Here is a 20,862-nt window from a genome sequence, read left to right on the forward strand (position 1 = left end):
CTGGGGCAGGGGGCAAGAACATTCATGTGAGTAGGGTGTAAGTGAAGCAGGGACTGGTTAAGCAGGAGACATGCAAAGAGCAAGAGAACAGCCATCTTGAGTGTCTAACCAAACATTCCACCCCTACATACCCTGCACGACTCTTATGATCTTGATCTGTCCCTCTTCCGTGATATCCCTGACATACGTAGAGGTGCACTGCAACCAAATACCACAAATGCAATACAGACACCAGCAGCTAAAGAGTATAAAGAGTAAGCCAGGTGCTTATTGGGTCAATTTCTCATGAAAGTCCAGAGGAGAACGACAGCACCATTTTACTATAGACCCAGCAATCAGACTCATTTTGCAGTGAGACCACCATGGTTGCTCAGTCCACAAACTGACTCCCTCCACTCAGACTAGGGACAAAATGTAAGATGTGTAACAGGCACAATACAGGGCAGATCATTACCATTAAGCAAAATATAAGCAGTAACAGCATTCTGAGCTAATACTACACCTGCCTGTGGTTTTGGGCCTGACCTGTGGTACCATACTGCCTGTACACCCTCAGTTCCCACAGCCCTTGCGAGCAACTCACAAGGCTCCCCAGCTTACTTCAAAGAAACTAGCACTGACAGAAAGAGGTCAAGTCACCTGCCAGTTAGGTCCCTACCTTGGGACCATTTTGCACTCAGGCGTCTTCAGTGTCTTTTTTTGAACTTGGATCCTGTCTCCTCGTTCTGTTTTGTCAGGTTGTCTTTATGACCTGGGCCTTTTCCTGTTCTCACCTCTCAGTCACCTTCCCACTAGAGCTGGGATAAACCCAGAGTCTAGTGCATAGCTTCAGGCTAAAAGGCCATGGTCCATCCCACCTGGGGTGCTAAAATTTTTTTATCAACCCTCTCGAGTTGGTCTTCAACAAGGGCCCTTCTGCTCAGTGTTGTTCTGGCCAACAGAACCTGACTGAGTTTGTTCAGAAGCAAAGGAAAACTGTTCTTTAATCAGAGAATGGAAAAGTGCGAGGTCAGACTCTAGAGCACACGCTCTCCCGATAGGCTGTGGGCGGGGCTGCTTTATAAGGCTCTCCTCGGAGGGGAAGGAGTGCAGTTCTCGCTGGGCCGGCGCAGCTGTACTCACTTCGGAGCGCAGTGCCAGGTGCAGCGTCTCTGCTCACAGCCCGCTGCCGCCTCCATCTTGAATCGAGGTGTCGGGCGCAGCAGTTCTGCGCACGGCCCGCTGAGCTGAAGTGCTCGCGCTGCCGTTTCCCATTTGGGACTCGGGTCTGAAGGGCTGTTGCGAGGCCTGTGAACGCGGCACCCTGTGAGCAAGTGAAGCTGGACTACACACAAAGAAAAAAAAAGGTCAGACTTTATTACCCAGATTCTATTTTTATTTCCTGGTAATTATTTTTATTTATTTATTTTTAAAGAAGATGCTGGGGGTAGGAGTTTATTAAATAATTTATTTTTGCTGTGTTGGGTCTTAGTTTCTGTGGGAGGGCTTTCTCTAGTTGTGGCAAGCAGGGGCCACTCTTTTTTTTGTTTGTTTGTTTTTGTTTTTGTGGTACGCGGGCCTCTCACCGTCGTGGTCTCTCTCGTTGTGGAGCACAGGCTCCGGACGCGCAGGCCCAGCGGCCATGGCTCACCGGCCCAGCCGCTCCGCGGCATGTGGGATCTTCCCGGACCGGGGCACAAACCCGTGTACCCTGCATTGGCAGGTGGACTCTCAACCACTGCGCCACCAGGGAAGCCCGGGGGCCACTCTTCATCGCGGTGCGCGGGCCTCTCACTGTCGCGGCCTCTTGTTGCGGAGCACAGGCTCCAGACGCGCAGGCTCAGTAGTTGTGGCTCATGGGCCCAGTTGCTCTGCGGCATGTGGGATCCTCCCAGACCAGGGTTCAAACCCGTATCCCCTGAATTAGCAGGCAGATTCTCAACCACTGCGCCACCAGGGAAGCCCAGTTTTCCTGGTAATTGTTAATGGGCTCTGCCAGTGACAAAATGAGAGGTACTTTAGGTGTTGGTAAATTTAGTAATTTTGGACTAAGCTTTTGATAAAGACTACAAAAATTAGTGGACAAAATATACGAAAATATCCTCTTAAAAGTATCAAAGAACTACCAAGATAGTGAGGAATTGCAGGACTAGAATCTGGAAGAGGAGAGAAAGGTGATTCTGGTACCTGGGGTCAATTTTGCCCTGTTGGCAGACTGAGTATTATTTCCACCAGAAGATTCTAAATCTTCCTCCAAGTTTTCTCCAAAGAGTCTAGCAGTCATGTTTGAGAGCAGCTGTGCACTAGAGAAACTGGCATAAGAACTTTCAGAACTATGGGACTCTGCCTTGAACTAGAGATACAGAATGCTTTATGTTAGAGTTCAGAGATCAGATAATTTGTGAAGTTTTCACCAAAACCATTTCACTATATGTCTTTTGGGTCCTGTGTTTCCGTTTTGTTTCCAGGCAGGTCTTAAACAAGCAGTTGGAATAGACATATGTGTCAAACTATATCTGATAAATGGAGTAACAGCTATTGTGTGAAAAAGAGCCCTGGCTTTAGCCCTCTTTACCAGGATAGTAAAGCTAAAGCAATGTTTCAAATTACAGATTCATGCCACATGGGTAAATTACAGAGCTTGGTGCCAATCAGAGACTAAATTGCAACTTTAGTGATTCCATTCATATTCCCTTTATTTGTTGGTTTATCCTGAGCAATGACAGAGGGTTCTGGAAGAGTGACATTGGATTACAGACTTAATCAGGTAGTGATTCTAATTGGAGTTCTGTCAAAATATGATTAATGAAGAGATTTAAAATGCTCCAAGACAACAACCGGTTAAAAAAAAAAAAAAGAACTGTTATCTGGTCATCTTTTCCCACCTCCAGCCCCTACAAGCAATAAGCAGATAAAGGTAGTGACAGCTTGTGTTCATCTGTCATGCACAGAAGTAACATTTCACTCTCATATCTGTCTACATCAGTTTCTCTGCTGTCCTAATTTAATTCACAGGGAAGTTGGTCATCTCACAAGATCAAAGATCTCAAGCTGGTCATTATGTTAATGACATTCTGCTGATAGGAGGTGGTGAGCTTGAAGAAATAGAGACCATAAATACCTTAGGAGCATACAAAATTCTGGGGGTTGCAGATAAAGCCTATGAAATTTCAATGGCCTGTATTTCAGTGAAGTTTTTGGTCTGAGATATGTTAGAGTATCCCCTTAGTAGAAGATGGATAAATTCATCTTGTATCCACTACCACTAAGAGAATAGCACAACACCTGCTAGGCCTCAATGGACTTTGGAAATAGCATCTGCTACATTTGTGTGTGCTGTTCTGAATATTTATAAATAACCTGTGTCAAAGAAAACTCAAAGACAAATTTGAGCTCTGAGTTAAATTTTTACTTGAGTCCTTGGAGGAGAGACCAATTATTGTAACAGTGGTTCCCTGAATAAAAATACCAGGCAGGCTTCCCTGGTGGCACAGTGGTTAAGAATCCGCCTGCCAATGCAGGGGACACGGGTTCAAGCCCTGGTCTGGGAAGATCCCACATGCCGTGGAACAACTAAGCCCATGCACCAGAACTACTGAGTCTGCTCTCTAGAGCCTGAGAGCCACAACTACTGAGCCCATGTGCCACAACTACTGAAGTCTGTGTGCCTAGAGCCTGTGCTCTGCAACAAGAGAAGCCACCGTGATGAGAAGCCCACGCACGGCAACAAAGAGTAGCCCCCGCTCGCTGCAACTAGAGAAAGCCCGAGTACAGCAACGAAGACCCAACGCAGCCAAAAATAAATAAGTAAATTTATTTAAAAAAAAAAAAACCCAGGCAGAATTTAAAGGCAAAACTTCAAGTTCAATTTGTTACCTGGAAATTATAAATTCTGATTGTATGATATTTGAGTTAGATTTGATATAGCTAGAAACAAGATATTCTTACTTTCCTTGGCTTTATTCAGAATGCAAAGGTTTTTAGGCATTTTTAAAAAATTTTTCATGACTTAGTATATAAGGCTTGAGGAATATGATTCTTTTTGGACATTACTATGACATATTTTATATATGATATATTTTTGTATATGATATGTTTGTTAGTCATGATGTTAGGCAAAAGAGGTGAGGGGGACGTGATGACAGTTTTTCACTTTTTTCTTCATTTCTTTTTTGGTTTATTTCTCTTCCTTAAGACAGATTTAATCAAATATAGTTATTCAATGATTTTGTGATTCCTTTTATTACATTTTTCCCTTTTTGGTTGATTTTATTTACATTGGTGCAAAAGAAGTGTTGATTATATATCTTAATTAATTATAATATGATTAATTTTTAAAACCTCTTTGCTGTGTAGTGAACAAAACTAGAGATGTAAAATACTAGGACTAAAAACAGGAGTTTCCTGGAGACTTTTTTAAGTGCTGAGTGTCATTTATGAATTAATTATATAGTTCTTTAAATATTGTCACTGGGCCTAATAGTTTCTCTCTACTGAGTCCAGGAAACAAGGACATTTTATTCACTGCCATCAGATTTTGTCTAGAATATTGAAAATTGACAAGTACCCCATTTTCTCTGTATTTTTAAAATTTTGATAATTTAAGTTTACTTCTTGAATATTTATAATTATTTAAAATCTGGGAATATTAACAATATTTGGATCTCCTGTAACCTGTTTCTATTGTTAATTTTTCTTTTTGGCTTTCACTTAACAATTATTTTTGATTTCATGTTATTTGTTATTGAGTACCAGGTACTATATATGAAAAATTGTAGAGCTAATTCAGCCAGGGGAAATCACCTTAATCAAATCAGGGATTAACCGTCTGTCTTCAATTTGGACCTAACCTTGTAAAATGTGATAGACTAAAAAGAAAAAAAAGGCAACAAACTCTTTGTAGCTCTTCTCATCAAGATATGGAATCTATTTATTTAGTCTTTGAATCTAGGCTTGGCAATATGATTTGCTTTTGGCCAACAGAATGTTAATAAATAGGGTATAAAGAGAACTTGAAATGTACTTGCATATTGTCCATGACCTTTTTTTGCTGAAGGGAACCCCACCTTCACAGTGTGAGAAAGGTTGAGTAGTTCACTAGAGAAGACATCTGCAAAATAACCCAGACCGCTTGGCTCACAGCCTACCAAACATCAGTCATATGAATGAGGACTTCTTAGATGATGCAGCCTCAGTCTAACTGTCCACTCACTGCAGTAAGCCAAGGCAAAACCAGCCCAAGTTGCCAACCTACATAATGATTGTTGTTTTAAGCTGCCAATATTTGGGGTGATTTGTTTTATATCTAGGATTAACTCAAATTTTCAATTTCTGCTCCACATTTACTCTTTTCATGTGTATCCCTTCATGGGATGTTTATTTCAGAGTTTCTCCTTCTTGGCAGGCACTAAACTCAAATTTTTGTTGCCCCAGATGCATGAAACTGTCAAAAACTCTGTTCCAGCTGCTTTGGTTCTCAGAATCTCAGCTGCTACTTCTTTCTGTCAAGCTTCTCAGCACATTAATCATGGCTTTTGAATAGACCAATACCTCAAGAGAAAAAGTAGCATCAAATATTGGGCTCTCTCTGGCATTTCCTTCTCTCCAGAATTTTACCTCAGCAAGTTCTATCTTTTCTGGCAGCAGTCCAGTACCTTAAAATAGATTTTTTTAAATGTTCAATCTTTCTCAGAGAATTTTGATTTGCAATAAGCCAATATTGAAGAAAACATAATTATATATAATTAAATTCTACAAGTTTTCTTTCCTTGTAGATTATGAACTCCTTGAGAAAAAGGGCACATGATTTATTTATTTTGAGTTTCAACATATAACTTAATGTCTGAAACATAAAATTCCTCAATTTTTTCTATTGGAATTCAATTAAGTTTCTTATGAGAAATGGAAGAAAGAGAATGGAATGTGCTGATTAAGGAATGAAAATTAAGATATGTATGTATGGGCCAAGGAGAAGATTTAGTTACAGATAAGTTTTGATATTTATTATCCAGAAGAAACATTCTTTCTTTTTAAGCAGTCTTTGAGCATTCTATTTGGTATGGTTCTATTATAGACATAAGGCATTAAAAGATAGTTTAAAAAATGGTTCTTTCAGGAGCTCAAAATTTATAGAGAACCAAAGAACCATTTAAACTTCACAGAACTGTATAATTTCTAAGTCCAAAATATATCTCAAATACACTCTTTTACACCATTGTAGGGCTTCAGAGCAGGCCTACCCAAGATGTGCTACTTTGGCATGTGAATTATTTTGCACTAAAGGCAGTGGAGAGCCTATAGGCTCAAGAAAAACTACTGCACCTCCCTTAACTACCCATAAGAGTTTAAATTGGGAATTTTTCCCAGAAAGAGTATTATTACCAGATATAAATTTTATCTAAATGGCCCCATCTGTACGGCAGGGCAAACAACTAATTTCCAAATATGTGCCCCTCTTCTAATTGTCTCGTGAATGACCTTCCTGTCTTTGGAAGCCCTAGGCCCCTATCTCACTCCTTAGCTCAGGATGGAATATCTACTTCCTTTTACCTTACTGTATTTAAACTTCTTATGTATGCAAGGTTCCTGTATATGCAAAATTAAATTTTATTTTCTCCAGTTATTAATTTAATTCTTAGACCAGCCAGAAGAACCTAGAAGCATAGAGGAAGTTTTCTTTCTCTCCAACACCACCTCCACTATTTCCATCTTATTTCAAACCACAATTGCATCAGCCTGGTTTACAGAAACAAATTCTCAAATGGTCTCCTTCTTTTCAACAAATACCATTCCCTCCAATCTATTCAAGTGGAGAGGTCAGAGTGATATTTTAAAAATTGTAAGTTAGATTGTAAATTATAGACTTTGTCTCCCCTTAAAGCTTTTCCTTGTCTTTTTACTTTTGTTAGAATATAAATTTCTTAGCCTGCAATACCTGAATAAACTTGCTTCTGCTTTCATTTCCAACCTCTCATCTCATGAATCTCCTCATCTAGCTTAAACATTTACTACTTTCCAGTCTCTTTTGTCTTCTCCTATTAGTTCTAAGTTATATCAAGCTCTCTCATGCCTCTCTCAGGACTTTTGTGCTTTCTGTTCCCTTGGTGCAGAGTGTTCTTACCTTTGTTTCCTCAAGTGAGCTACTTATCATGCTACAGGACTCTGATAAGGCTATACTTTAGAGAAGCTTTTCTTGACTATGCTAATATAGCTCCCCTTCACCTCCCCACTCCCCTCCCCCCAGCATATATGACCACAAGACTGCATATCAGATCAGTCCTTGAGCTTGGACATCTGGTCAAAAAGCTTTCATCATACCCAGGACTTTTCCTAATTTATTTAATAGCAACTTGCTTGGTGAGTCAACTTATTATATTCAAAGAATATACTTGGGTAACTTACATATTTATTAGTTGATTTATCATTTCCACTAAAGCACAAGACAAGCAAGTATACAAGGCTTGTCTCTCTTGTATTTTGTTTAATCCTCGGTGTCAACCATATTGTAGTCAAATAATATGTGCTAAATAAATCTTTATCAAATCAATAAATGAAAACATGAATGTATAATAGGCAGTCTGCCAAGTATTGGGAATCCAATGATCAGCACAAATGATTCTAACCATTAAGTAGCTTTCAGTGTAGTGGAGAAGAAATACTAGAAGCAGATAACAATATAATAAAAATCCAGTGAGATAAATGCCATGCAAAAGGAAAGAAATGCTCACTTAAAACTGACCATAGTAGAAAAAACATTCTATTCATATTAAAAATAATGTCCCACTATTTATCTTTCATCAGAGCACATTTCCTAAGCTTGGGATCACAAAACCTCTAAGAGACACTTAAACACCTAGTATAATGACTATCTAGTAGCAACATATTTGCTTTCTCTTTCAGAGAAGCTGAATTAGTGTGGAAGTAAAACTACTAGTGGTGAGGAATAATGTGCAACGATTTCTGGTAGCTTTGACATCAAGTTTTCTGTGTCTTATTGCAATGTTTTCATGATCTTACTATATAAAAATTTTATGTATTATAAGTATACCTAAGTATGTAAGACTATAGACTCTGGATTAATCCAGAGTCTTAGTATAGTCTCTAGATTAAAGATAGCCTAAAGATAGATTTAAATCACAGATCACTCACTTTCCCATTACAAAGCAGTGTAACCATGAGCAAATTGTTCAGACTTTCTTTACTGTACTTTTATAAAATGGGAATAAGAATAAAACCAATGTCATAAGGTTTTTTACAAGTTTAATAAGGGCATTTATGTAAAATAATTATAATATATAATAATGATATAAATTGTATGCAAAATATTTAATTTTAATGATTTTGTTAAAAATTTAAAAAGAAAAATTGAAACCCATGTTGGAGGTCAATTGGATAATATGTTTAAAAAACATAAAAAATATGTATACTTTTGCCCAAGATTTTCACACTTTGAAGAAGATATTCTAAAGATAATCTTGCATTTCTTAGCAAAGGACTACCTGCATCTTTTCAGATAGATATGTGTATGTATGTGTATATACATACACATATATATATTTATAAGCATCAAATAGTTTAATATAAGTTAAATAAATAGTGCATTTACATGTGTAGTCATTAAATGATATGCTAAATGAACATTTACTTTTAGGGATAATCACAATGTATTATAAGGTTGAAATGTGTTTTCAAACAGTATATTTACTCTATATGCATAGAACACATTCCGATAAAATATGCATCAAGTAATAATTATTGAAACATATGGTTAATGAAAGAGTGGATGTTTCTTCATATTTTACTCATTTCAGTTTTCCAATATTTCCACAGTGTACCTGGATTTTGTATATTGATTGTGATTTTAATTGGAGAAAAATAAAGGGTTTTAAATTAAAAGAAGATAGTTTACTAGAAATTCTGTAACCAGGAGGCAAAAAATATAAAATTACTCCTATAGGTTCCTTCTTATCTGCCTATTTGGGAAATAAATTAACAGGAAACAGAATAACATCGGGATATAATTCGTGCTAGCATGCTAGAATGTTCTCAGTACTTGGCTGGTTGTGTATATCCTTTTAGGGGAATAAGATTTGTTGTTGTTGGATTTTTCCCAAATCTCCTAACAGAAAAGATCTCTTTTAAACTAATATTGCACACTTGTATCTCTCAGGCGTTTAGAAATAGAATTCTAAAAGATTACATAGAGAGATTCTGAAGAAATAAATAACTATAAAATAATGGGGTTTTTGTTTTGTTTCTTTGTTTTGTAACTTCATGCAAAATCTAATGTCACAGGTAGGGTAGTCTGGCAGAGTAATATAGGGGATTGATGACAAAGCTGGTGCTGAACATAAAATCAGCACAGCAAGTAAACACAAGTATATGGAATCAGAAAGGGATTTAGTATGAGTAAAGTTTTAAGACCTTTAGTTACACAATACACCAATCTGACATCATGAAATACTGAATAACAAATAAGAAAATATAATATTTAAAGGATAAAACACCTTTAAATATGTTCATGGCCGCATATAATTTAAATTCAATAAGTTATAGTTCAGAGTCATCGGATGGAGGTGTTCAAAGGCAATATTTTGAGCCACTCATTGAACAATATACTTTTTTTAGAAAATACAGTTACATTTCCAATGAATGTATGTCTGGTCAATATAATCTTTGCTGTGTTTTATTTATATTCTAATTCTATCCTTGTTTTCTTAGCTATAACAGAAGGTTGTCTCTATGCCTTTATAACTGAAGGCTTATACTGATACCTAAAGGAAATGGTCATAACAGTTAAGTTATTCGATGATATATTGTCTGGATGCTAAAGAGTGTTTTTAACATTAATTGAATATAATTAAACTGCTTCTAGTGTATCACAGGGAGTATGATTACAGTACTGAATAATTTTATGTCTACATATCAATACTTTAAAGCTCATGTACAAGCAGGCTTTGTGGGCATATGACATGTACAGTTACAAGGACCCTACCCTCAGAAGGACCCTGTACTTGGTCTAATGCTCTACTGTTGTTGTCTTGGAATTTTTAATAACTTTTGAACAAGGTGACCCACATTTTCATTTTGCCTGACCTGAAAATTATGTAGCCAGTTCTGTGTACAAAAAAATTAACTAGTCTTATTTTAATAGCCATAATATCCTAATACATCAGTCTATTCAAGGCTGTTCTCTGTCATCCTTAATACATACCCCAAACTTATGTTTCCAATTATCTATTGATGCATAACATGATATTCCAAAATTTAGTGACTTAACAAAAGCCATTTCATTATATCTGTTGAAATTTTGATGAGGAATTTGGCCAAGGATTGCATGGCTGTAATTGGTATCACTTGGTGTAATTAGGCTGACAGCTGGAAGGTCCAACATGGTGTCAATTACACACTTGGCACCTTGATGAAGACAGTGGGAAACTGGGCTCAGCTGGGCCCCACTCCCTTATATTTTTGTTTCAGGGCCTCTCTATGTAGTCTCTTTGGTAGGATAGACAGACTTATACAAGGTTCCCAGAAAAAGTGCAGTGAAAGAAAAAGAGGAAGTGAAAGTTGCCAGTCTCCTCATGCCTGACTAGATATTGGTACAACATCATTTCTACAGTGTTCTATTACTCAAAGTAGCCACAGAGTCCTCTTATATTCAAGACGTAGGGTGATAGACACAACCTCCTACAAGAAGAGTGTCAAAGCATTTGCACCCTTCTTTAATCTACCAAACCAGGATTAGGGTAATATAGACAGAGACTTTATTCTTATACATAAATTGTTTTGTATGTACCACTTTTATGTCCCTTATGGCATTTTATAGACACAGATAATTATATACTTAGCTATAACAAAGTAAACTAAATATAGATAGATAGAAATTGCTACTTATTCAGCAACCATCCACTAAATAGCTTCTTTTGATGAATTAGGAACAGTTAAGATAGAGAAATGTGAATTAGTTTCTTTGCTGACAACAACAAACTTAGACTTTATTAGAGAAAACAGAAATACAAATAAAGTTACATAATAGCTTATTCTTTTGTGTTTAATATAGAGAGATTGCATTATCAAAATGCAAAAAGGTATATGTAAATCTCATTCAGTGAGGTCTTTATATGTTCAAAATGTTGCATTTAATAATCTTTTGAATATTTCTTCAAAATTCTGTGCATGATTCTATATTGTTTTTGATGTGTTTGGAAAAACAGTCTTCCAGATTAATATGCCATCGATAAATTTTATCACTTAAAAAGTATAACATATTGTCCATCTTTGATTATTGGGAGTAAAAATGATAAGTTCTCTATTACATATCAAAAGACAAAGTCTAAACTTCAAATTTTGGTATAAGTCATGGATATTGAGATCTCAGAAGTTGACATAAGCAATTCTAAACCAAAAAGTAATAGGGAAAACCCTTTTTTACAGAAGTCCACAGGAAGAAAAGAGAATATGAAGAATTAGAATTCTCACCACCTCTGAATATTATCGGCCCTTGAGGTGGAGTACACTACAGAAAATTCCAGTTTGGTTAAGGAATAAACCTGTAAGTATGGAGCTTGTCTTTGTCTTTCTTCATTGGTATGTAGGGAGCTAACTCAAAATGTATTCCTGAGCCAATAAGTCTGGGCCACCCTTGATTGGGAATGATACATTGATTTATTAAGGCAGAAGAGAGAGCCCTTAATTCTTCCCTGACCCCTCTGTGATGAGGATGGGATCCAGGTATTGGTGAGTACTCCCGCTGAAGGAGGCAAATATAATTTATAGGGCTATTCATTGGCCTTGGCAGATAATCACTGTGCTTAAAAAAAAAAAGTAATTCCAAGACAGATACTGCAACATGGACTACTTGGGCCAGTGATGAGATAGAGAAAGGAACAGAGACTCAGAGGATCTAGTGCAGGTCACAGCTAAGACTCTTCTGAATCAATGAACAGGACATTACTTGACCCTAACAATGCTGAGAAAACAAACCACTACAAAAAATATCTTGGTTGTGACTTCAGTAGCATATGTCTCAGTATGTCCCATGAGCAGCACAGCTCTATAGTCCCTCTCTTTCACTCTGAGAAGATGTAAAACTTGTTGCAATGAGAAGTAGACATAGTAACCCTCTTTAACATATTTTATTCATAACCTTCTCTTGGGTATTTTTCTATGATAATTGTTTGGTATGTACTGTTTCATTTTTAATGTCTATAATAAGAGATTGATTACTTAATCCTATTTTTAACTATTAGAAAAAATGTCAGTTTTTTATGATTGGGCACACATCTTTTTACACTTGTCTAATTATTCTTTTTTACACATCCCTGTGAGTAAAACAAATGGATCAAAGGTTATCATAATTTAAAAATTTTGATACATTATGCAGATTTTCCTCCAGAAAGATTGTTACCAATTAGTATTATCACAAAATATATAAAAGTTCCTATTTATATATACCTTTACAGTGAGGAGATATTTTCATAGATAGAAAAATAATTTTGTGTATGGGTGTTTTGGGGTTATTATATCTTTTTTCATGTTATTTGCCTTTTTTTCCATTGACATATATCTGACATCCAAATTTTTCATTTCAGTTAATTTGGAGCAGACATTTCTTAAAAATTAAAAGAGTTAGTTTACTTACTTCAGATTAGATAATATTAAATTTTGAGAAAAAACACAATAGGATATATTACTGAAGATATCTAAAATGTCTTACAGATGTAATCCTTATACCAAACCAAATAGGAACAGCCCATAGAGGAAAGGACTAAATACAAAAACTCTAAACCCTGCACAACAACTGTTAGACGCTTGAAAAGTACAATTTTGCCCTGAATGAATATAGAGAAAATGTAGAATACATGCCAGATAACTTGTCTTCTTTTCTTATAAATTTGATTGTTTTTTTAATATGATTATCTACAGAGCACTCCAAAATTCTTTCAAGAGCTCATTATAAGTAAATATACTCTCAGCAATAAAACTTATAATGAGCTAAAGGGTGGTAGGCTTTCTTCCAGCAGTTTGAAGGGACACATGTCATAGGTCATAAGCTACCATAGGGAAACTAGGCTTAAAGAGCACTATTTCTGCATAACGGGCTTGTTCATTGTATATAAGCAATTTATTGTTACATTGTAATACCATTGTTGACCTTAAACAAATAGACGGCCAGTTATTTCTCCAGCAAAAGCAGGTTTATCCAGAATCAGCAAAGAATTGAAATTTGAGCTCTGCCACTATGGCAAGCCACGTGCAAGTCCCTGCACAGCAATGAGAGAACTCTTTTAAAGAGGGGAAAAGGAAGTTGGGAGGGGAGGGCTCTTGTAAATAGAGTCCATTGGAGGAACTGAGAGTTGGAAGTATATTGACTTTCGGTTGGCTGAGTTGTGACAGTCTCACATTAGCTAAACTCTTGGCAGACAAGAAAAAGAAGTCTTTCTTCTTCCTTTTTGGGCCCTGCTATGATCATGGGGCATGAGAGCTGCTCCTTCTGGTCTCCCAGCTCTGTTTTAATTGAGGTTTCTGTATATTACGTTTTACACCATGTAAAATTTCACAAATATAGGTGTTAGGTTATTGATTATGAATTTACATTAAATTTATAGAAAAAGTTTCCCTCATGGAAACTCAGCTTTTGTGCCAGTTTTACGTATCTGGTAGGGCGTTCCCTGTATATCTGTGATATTGTGATTTATAAGAAATATATATTTGGTCATTTAGATTACCAGATTTTATTTCTCATATATATTTGGCATTTGTTCATGGTCCTTGGCTCCTGATTCCTTAAACCCTTGGAATTTTCTATGATAGGAGTTAAAAAGATGTCTTTTGTTATGTTAATGGGATGACTTTTGGAAAACTCTGGTAACCTAAAGATGGGTGCCTGGTTGCCAGGAGAACCAACAGTGTGTTTAGAGGGTTGGAACTTTCAGTCTCACCTCTCTCCCCACCTACAGGGAGGGAAGAAGGGCTGGCGATTGAGTTCAATTGCCAATGGCCAATGATTTAATTAATTATGTCTACGTAATGAAGCCTCCATAAAACCCAAAAGGACAGGGTTTAGAAAGCTTCCAAGTTGGTGAGCACGTGGAGATTTGGGGAGAGTGGCGTGCTGGGAGATAGCATGAAAGCTCCTTGCCCTTTTCCCATACCCTACCCTATGCATCTATTCCATAAAGTGTTTGAGTTCTGTGAGTGGCTCTTAAACACGAGGAGTGGGTCCTGGGAATCTCTTATGTATAAGCAGTTGTTCAGAAGCACAGGTGATAACCTGGGCTTGCAACTGGCTTCTGAAGTGAGGAGTAGGGGCAGTCTTGTGGTACTGACCCCTTAAGCTGTAGAATTTGATGCTATCTCCTGATAGGTAGGTAGATCAAAGTTGAGTTGAACTGTAGAACACCCAGCTTGTGTCAGAGCATTGCTTGTTGGTGTGGGGAAACCCACACCCCTATTGGAACTGTTTCAGAGACAAATTAATATCTGTAATCACTACTTCTTTGATAACTTGGGGGAATGTTAGAGCAATTAATGAAAGAGAAGAGGACTGAATATTAGTTGTGAATTTCTGTAAATTATGAGTACTTTCCCATCAAATACTTTGGTTTAGAAGAATAATTTGGCTTTTTTTAGCCAGCATAAAACTAAGGTTAACAAGAACAATGTAATAAAGTAAACTTTCAAAAGTTTGTTTTTATAAGCATAAATACAAGCTATGACAAATTGTATTAGTTTGATTTTCCTGAAGAACAAGTCAACAAGTTATTTTCTATAAATAAAATTTTCTTCATATATTCAAATTTCAAAAAATTAATAATTTTACTTTGTATTCATCAAATGGCATCTTGTAGAATGAATTTTGAGAAGTGGTTCATGAGTTTAAATAACTCTGTGACTTTTTTAATTACAAGTGAATAGACAGAAGTAAATCAATGTAATTTTCCTTTCAAATATATATTATATATATTTAAAATATATATTATACATTTAAAAAATATATATATATGATTTGCAACACTAACATAAGAAACTAAATAATGACAAGCAAGACTGGGACTCTTGAAAATCCTTAGAAGTTTAGTAAAACCACAGGGATTGGAATTTCAAAAGTAAATAAACTTAAGATTTCTGGTAGAAAATTGTTTTCTGGTTGAACACTATTAAAAACTGAACATTTTAGGAATGTTTAAAATCTGTTAGAGCAACATCAATTATCTGGTAGTTACCTAGGAGATAACCTTAGCTATACAGAACACAGATGAGAAATTTTGCAGACAAGCAAAGAACCTCTATTTAATCTAGTCCCAATTATAGCACACTGTTTATCCCCCACTTGCCAGAGCCTTGCATATTAGAAGCAACAAATTAAAAATATTTGAAGGCACACTTACATCCATAAAAAAAAATCTTTCTGAAAGGAAAGAAAATAAGATAAAAAGCTAATCCATGAACTCAGCAAACACATCAATTTGTCTGAATATATTATAGGAAAACTAGAGATTCCAAAGTAGAAATTCTTCCTGATTTTGCACTTAATCCTCAAGGAGCTGGAACATTGTAAGGATAAAAGCTGAAGGCAAGATCCCAATCTGGCTGTAGCACTAGATGTAATAATTTTGCATGACATATAAAGAATTTCATATTATCTATGTATAATCATTTTTTCCCTAAGTATTTAAAAATGTCTTTTAGTTTTGAATATATATCATTCAGATATTTTTTCCCCTTTTGTACATCTTCTCATTCTTTTTGCCTGTTTTCATTTCCTTGGAATAAGACATTCCAGGGATTGCTGTTTGAGATACATTTTCCAAGAAAGGAGGGCCAATATTAGTGAATTTGTTGAGTGAGGGAAATATGAAGCTTTGTACTGGAAAGGCAAAGTTTATCATAATATCCAGACCATCTACCGAAAGATTTTTTTAATCCCATGGTCATAAATATTGTATATTTGATTCTTACTGTTTTCAATGACACATTTCCTCGTATCTTAGAGAAAGTGACAAAAGTCATGTTAGATAGTGGGTAGGATTCCAGCTCTCTTTCCACTAAAGATGTAGCTATCTCTAGTTAAAATAATAATGTCTTGGGTTAAACCTCAGGACAGTAACTGATGTTTGTAACACCCTGAGCTTTATAGAAAACTTTATTATTTTTAGTCCATATATCCAGCATTTAAGATACAGCGTTGTTAAGAATAGTTAATTTTAGCACAGTGGTTAAGAGCACAAAGAGTGAAGCCAGAGGTCTTGATCTAGAATCCCAGTTCTGCCATTTATTAGCTGGTCAAGTAACTTACCTATGTACCTTGGTTTCCTTACCCTAAAATGAGCATAATTATAGTATGTACCTCACAGGCTTATGCTAAGCATAAAATTAGTTAACATATATAAAACACTCTGAGGGGTCCCTTTCTCTATCATATTGTGCTATATCAGTGTTAGCTGTTTCCATAAACTGTTCAATTTAGCTTTTCTGAAATATTCACTTGCCAGGTTTATAAGATGTTACTTTATACATTTAAGCTTCTGATTTACATCATTTACGTAGCCACCTCTTTTACTAATAATCTCACCTTTCCAAAGTAACCTAAACTAAAGTGATAATTTGAGAAAGGAAAGTTGAACTCTCTCCACTGCTTTATGAGCAATGTGCAATGGAAGATCTGTTAATTTTCAAGTAGTTTATTTAAAGGCCCATGAAGGTGAGAATAACATTAAGGTAAAACAAAACAAAACAAAATCTACTTGAGCTTTTATTTGCCAGATCCTGTGCTAAATGCTGTGTGACTATTTAATCCTTACAACAAACTTACAGTTATTAAGAGCTAATGAGGCACAGAGATAATTCAGCTGATATGTCAAGTTCAGTAAGTGGTAACATCTCAAGTTCAGTAAGTCGTAACATCTCAGGTTCAGTAAGTGGAAGGAAATCAGGATTTGAGCAGACAGATTCAAGAACTAGCTCTTCAGAGGAATTTGGCAAGTATGACAAGGAATATTGCCCTAATTATAGAAGTAGAAGACATGAAGAAGACAGGTCAGAGGTTCCAAGACAGGAAGATGTTATGTGTTTTCCCAGAAATATAATTGATATAAATAAATATTTAAAAGACTGGTTTGCTAGGCTTTTTTTGTTTGAATTCTGATCCTGCCACTTATAAGCTTGAGAATTTTTTTATGTGACTTAACATCTCAAAATCTGAGTTTTGGTTTCTGTAAAATAAGAAAAATAATTTCTCTATCAAGAGGCTATTTTATAGATTAAATAATATAAAGCACAAAGTCCAGTGCAGGACACTTAACGTAAGTACTCCATAAGTGATAACTATTATCATTTTTATTGTTATTTTCATAGCAAGTTATAATTTTTATTCAGTTAAAAGAACATGTATATGTGTAGAAAATGTTTTAGATGTGATGACAGAGGGAAGAAAAGGGAAACAAAAAATCTTTCCATATGTTCCAGCTACTTGTTCAGAGCATGACAAAAATAAAATTCGAACAAGCCAGAGACATAAGTATTATCTTTGTCTCCTGCCTCATTTAATCTTCTACCTCTGATTATTACTGTTTAAAGATCTCTTGAATATACTAATTCAACATATTTCTTTAATAACATAAATATTTATTATTGCTTACAAATTAATGGACCAGCTGATGGTTCTGGTCTTGACTAGGGCCACTCATGTGTCTATAGTCAGCTGCAGGTTAAATAGGCAATTATATTGATTTATTTAAATAGACTTTATTTTTTCCAGAGCAGTGTTAGGTTCACAGCAAAATTAAGTGGAAGGTACAGAGATTGCCCACATACCTCTTTTCCCCACACATGTGCAGCCTCCCACATTATCAATAATCCCTCCAAAGTGGTACATTTGTTACACTTAATGAACCTACATTGGCAAATAATTGTCATCCAGTGTCCATAGTTTACATTAGGGTTTACTCTTGGTGTAGTACATTCTATGGGTTTGGACAAATGTAGAATGACATGCATCTACCATTATAGTATTACAAAGAGTAGTTTTGTTGCCCCCCAAATCCACTATGCTCCACCTATTCATCCTTCTCTCTCCTCTAACTCCTGGCAACAATTGTCCATAGTTTTGCCTTTTCTGGAATGTCAAATAGTGGAAGTCATACAGTATGTAGCCCTTTCAGGTTGGTTTCTTTCACTTAGTGATATACATTTAAGGCTCCTCCATGTCTTTTCATGACTTTTTACTTAGTCTGGATGTACCATATTTTATTCATTCACCTCCTGAAGGATATCATTGTTGCTTCCAAATTCCAAAATTTTGGAATTCCAAAAATTCCAAATGTTGACAATTATGAGTAAAGCTGCTATAAATATCCACATGCAGGATTTTGTATGGACCTAAGTTTTTTACATTTGGGTAAATACCAAGGAGCATGATTATTAGATCCTGTGTAAGAGTATGTTTAGTTTTGTAAGAAACTGCCAAACTGTCTTTCAAACTGGGTGTACTGTTTTGCAATCCCACCAGCAATAAATGAGAGTTCCTACTGCTCCTCTCCCTCACAGTCCACATACTTCTTTTAAATTTCCAGTCATTTCCCTGGTTTATTCTGATTAATTTTCACAAGTGTCATGATAATTTTTTATACTCTTGAAGCCCCTCTTGGGTTTTCGAGTCCGTGTGCCACATTGTAGCTAGGTTATCTTTTAATTGACAAATGTGATGAGGCTCTTAAATCCAAGTACTGCCATTAGTAAGTGGTCTCTCTACTCAATATAATTTCACATCATATCACACGACATGAAATGACAGCACAGAACAGCATAAGACATAAACTGTATGATCTACTCATCACTCTAACTTTATTTCACACCAATACCTGCTTAGGAATTGTCTATCCCTTTAATGAAAATGCTTTTTATTTCCTCCCTCTTTTATTCTCTTTCTTACCACTATCACTAGGCCTCAACTATATTTTCAATGAACTACAAGCTACTTGAGGGCAAGAAATGAATCCTGTTTAAAACAGATGCCTAACATTGAATACAGAGTCTGATGTCTACTATACCTACAGTTTATATTTATTGAATATAAAAATAAATATGAATATGTAAATATAAATAGATTTATTGAATAAATGATATAGATGTATATATAAGCATATTTGGAAAAATGTTTTCTTTCTTCAAAATTAATTTTTAAAAATTTTCCAGTCATGTCCAATAAAATCAACTGCTTCTAAAATTTCAGTTGATTTTTTTGGGACCTTATCAAACTTTACTGTAATGTATTGTCTTTTAGATAACTAGATTCAGTTTGGTAAAATTCTATTCCTAATTTTTTCTTAATATTTTCATAAGAAAGAGAATGGATACATATGTGTGGAGATATATATATATATATAGATATAGATAGATAGATGTTTATATATATATATAAAATGTCCTTGCCATGTTAGTATCAAAGTTATGCTGGATACATACATGATTACAAATAATGACTTTTATTGGTTTGTATGTTGAATTTTGTCTGAAATTTCTTTATTTCTTCAACATTGGAAGGATATTCTCAGTTAATATAGACTTCTAGCTTGGTCTACAAGGACTTTAGGCAGATCTTTTTTTTGGTGGCAGAGGGGGGCGGGGGGGAGGGATCCATCATTTCTTTTGAGAAGTTTCCTAGCAGTCTTATTTAGCTCATTTGAAGACAGTGTATTTCCATTTGCTCTCACTGTTTTTTCTTTGTAGTTCATTTTTACTAATCTTATCACACACTTGGAAGTGATTTTTCTTTCTATTTATATCTCATAGATTTCTCTGAATTTGTAGCTTTAAAAAAAATTGGGGGGGGGTTACCTCTTAAAATTATTTATCTTCCATTTTCTCTTCTGCTCTTCATGGATTCTAAGCTTGAGTTACAGATATGTAAGGCCTTCTCAGTATTTGTAGTTATTTGCCTTTCTTTTATAATTCTCTATATACGTTAGCCTGGACATTTTCTATTGACCTATTTTTCTAGTTCACTAATCCTTTCTACTGTCGTTTCCAATTTGTTGTTACAAGTATTTTTATTTTTATTATTTTTAATTCCAATTAACACATTTTTTTAGTTTTAGAGTTACATTTGATTCTTTTTATAAATTCTTATTTTCACAAGAATTTTCCATTTTAGCATCTGTGGTAGGCTGAATAATGGCTGCCCTAAGGTGTTCATGTCCTTCTCCCAGAATTTGTAAATATGTTATTTTACATGGTAAAAGTGACTTTGTAGATGTGATTACATTAAGATTCTTGAGAAAGGGAGATTATCATGGATTATCTGGGTGGGCACAATGAAAACACAAGTATAAGAGGGAGACAGGAGGTCAAAGAAGAGAAGACAGTGTGAGAACAGAAGCAGAGATGAGAGTGAGGTGGCCACAACCATGGAATTCCAGCAGTCTCTAGAGGCTGAAAGAGACAGGAAATGATTCTCTGTTAAAGTTGCCAGAAGGAACCAACCTAGCTGACACTGATTTTAGCTCTGTAAGACTCATTCCAGGCTTCTGATTTCCAGAATTGTAAGGTAATGGCTTTGTATTGTTTTAAGTCTGTGGTGATTTGTCACAGCAGCAATAGGAAACTAACATATGCATCACTTTTCTTCATATTTATTTATAGATGTATTCATTTTAAAGTTTGTCCCTGGTAACCACAATCATAAGGTCATCAATCAGTTAATTTTTATTATCTGTATTCTGGGTTTTGCTTAATGATATATCTGATAGTTTGGGTTTGAATGCTTAACATTGCATATGAAAAATTATAGACATTATGGATACATTTTATCTTCTTCTACAGAAGTTTCACCTTATACATTGTTGGGTTAATTTACCTGCTTTGTTTTAGGGCATTTTTGTT

At 35.4% G+C, this 20,862-nt stretch overlaps 1 long non-coding RNA gene across 1 annotated transcript in view; it reads left to right on the plus strand.

Annotated features, from left to right (window-relative positions):
- The first annotated feature begins 1,207 nt into the window (after positions 1-1,207).
- Positions 1,208-20,862, plus strand: part of LOC307185895 — a 170,219-nt gene continuing 150,564 nt past the window's right edge. Inside the window, exons 1-2 of the long non-coding RNA XR_013828200.1 lie at positions 1,208-1,346; positions 11,416-11,533. This is a non-coding gene — a long non-coding RNA (uncharacterized lncRNA). The remainder of the gene's footprint in view (positions 1,347-11,415; positions 11,534-20,862) is intronic.

This window comes from Stenella coeruleoalba (genome assembly GCF_951394435.1).
Source record: "Stenella coeruleoalba genome assembly, chromosome: 4".
Classification (NCBI taxonomy): domain Eukaryota; kingdom Metazoa; phylum Chordata; class Mammalia; order Artiodactyla; family Delphinidae; genus Stenella; species Stenella coeruleoalba.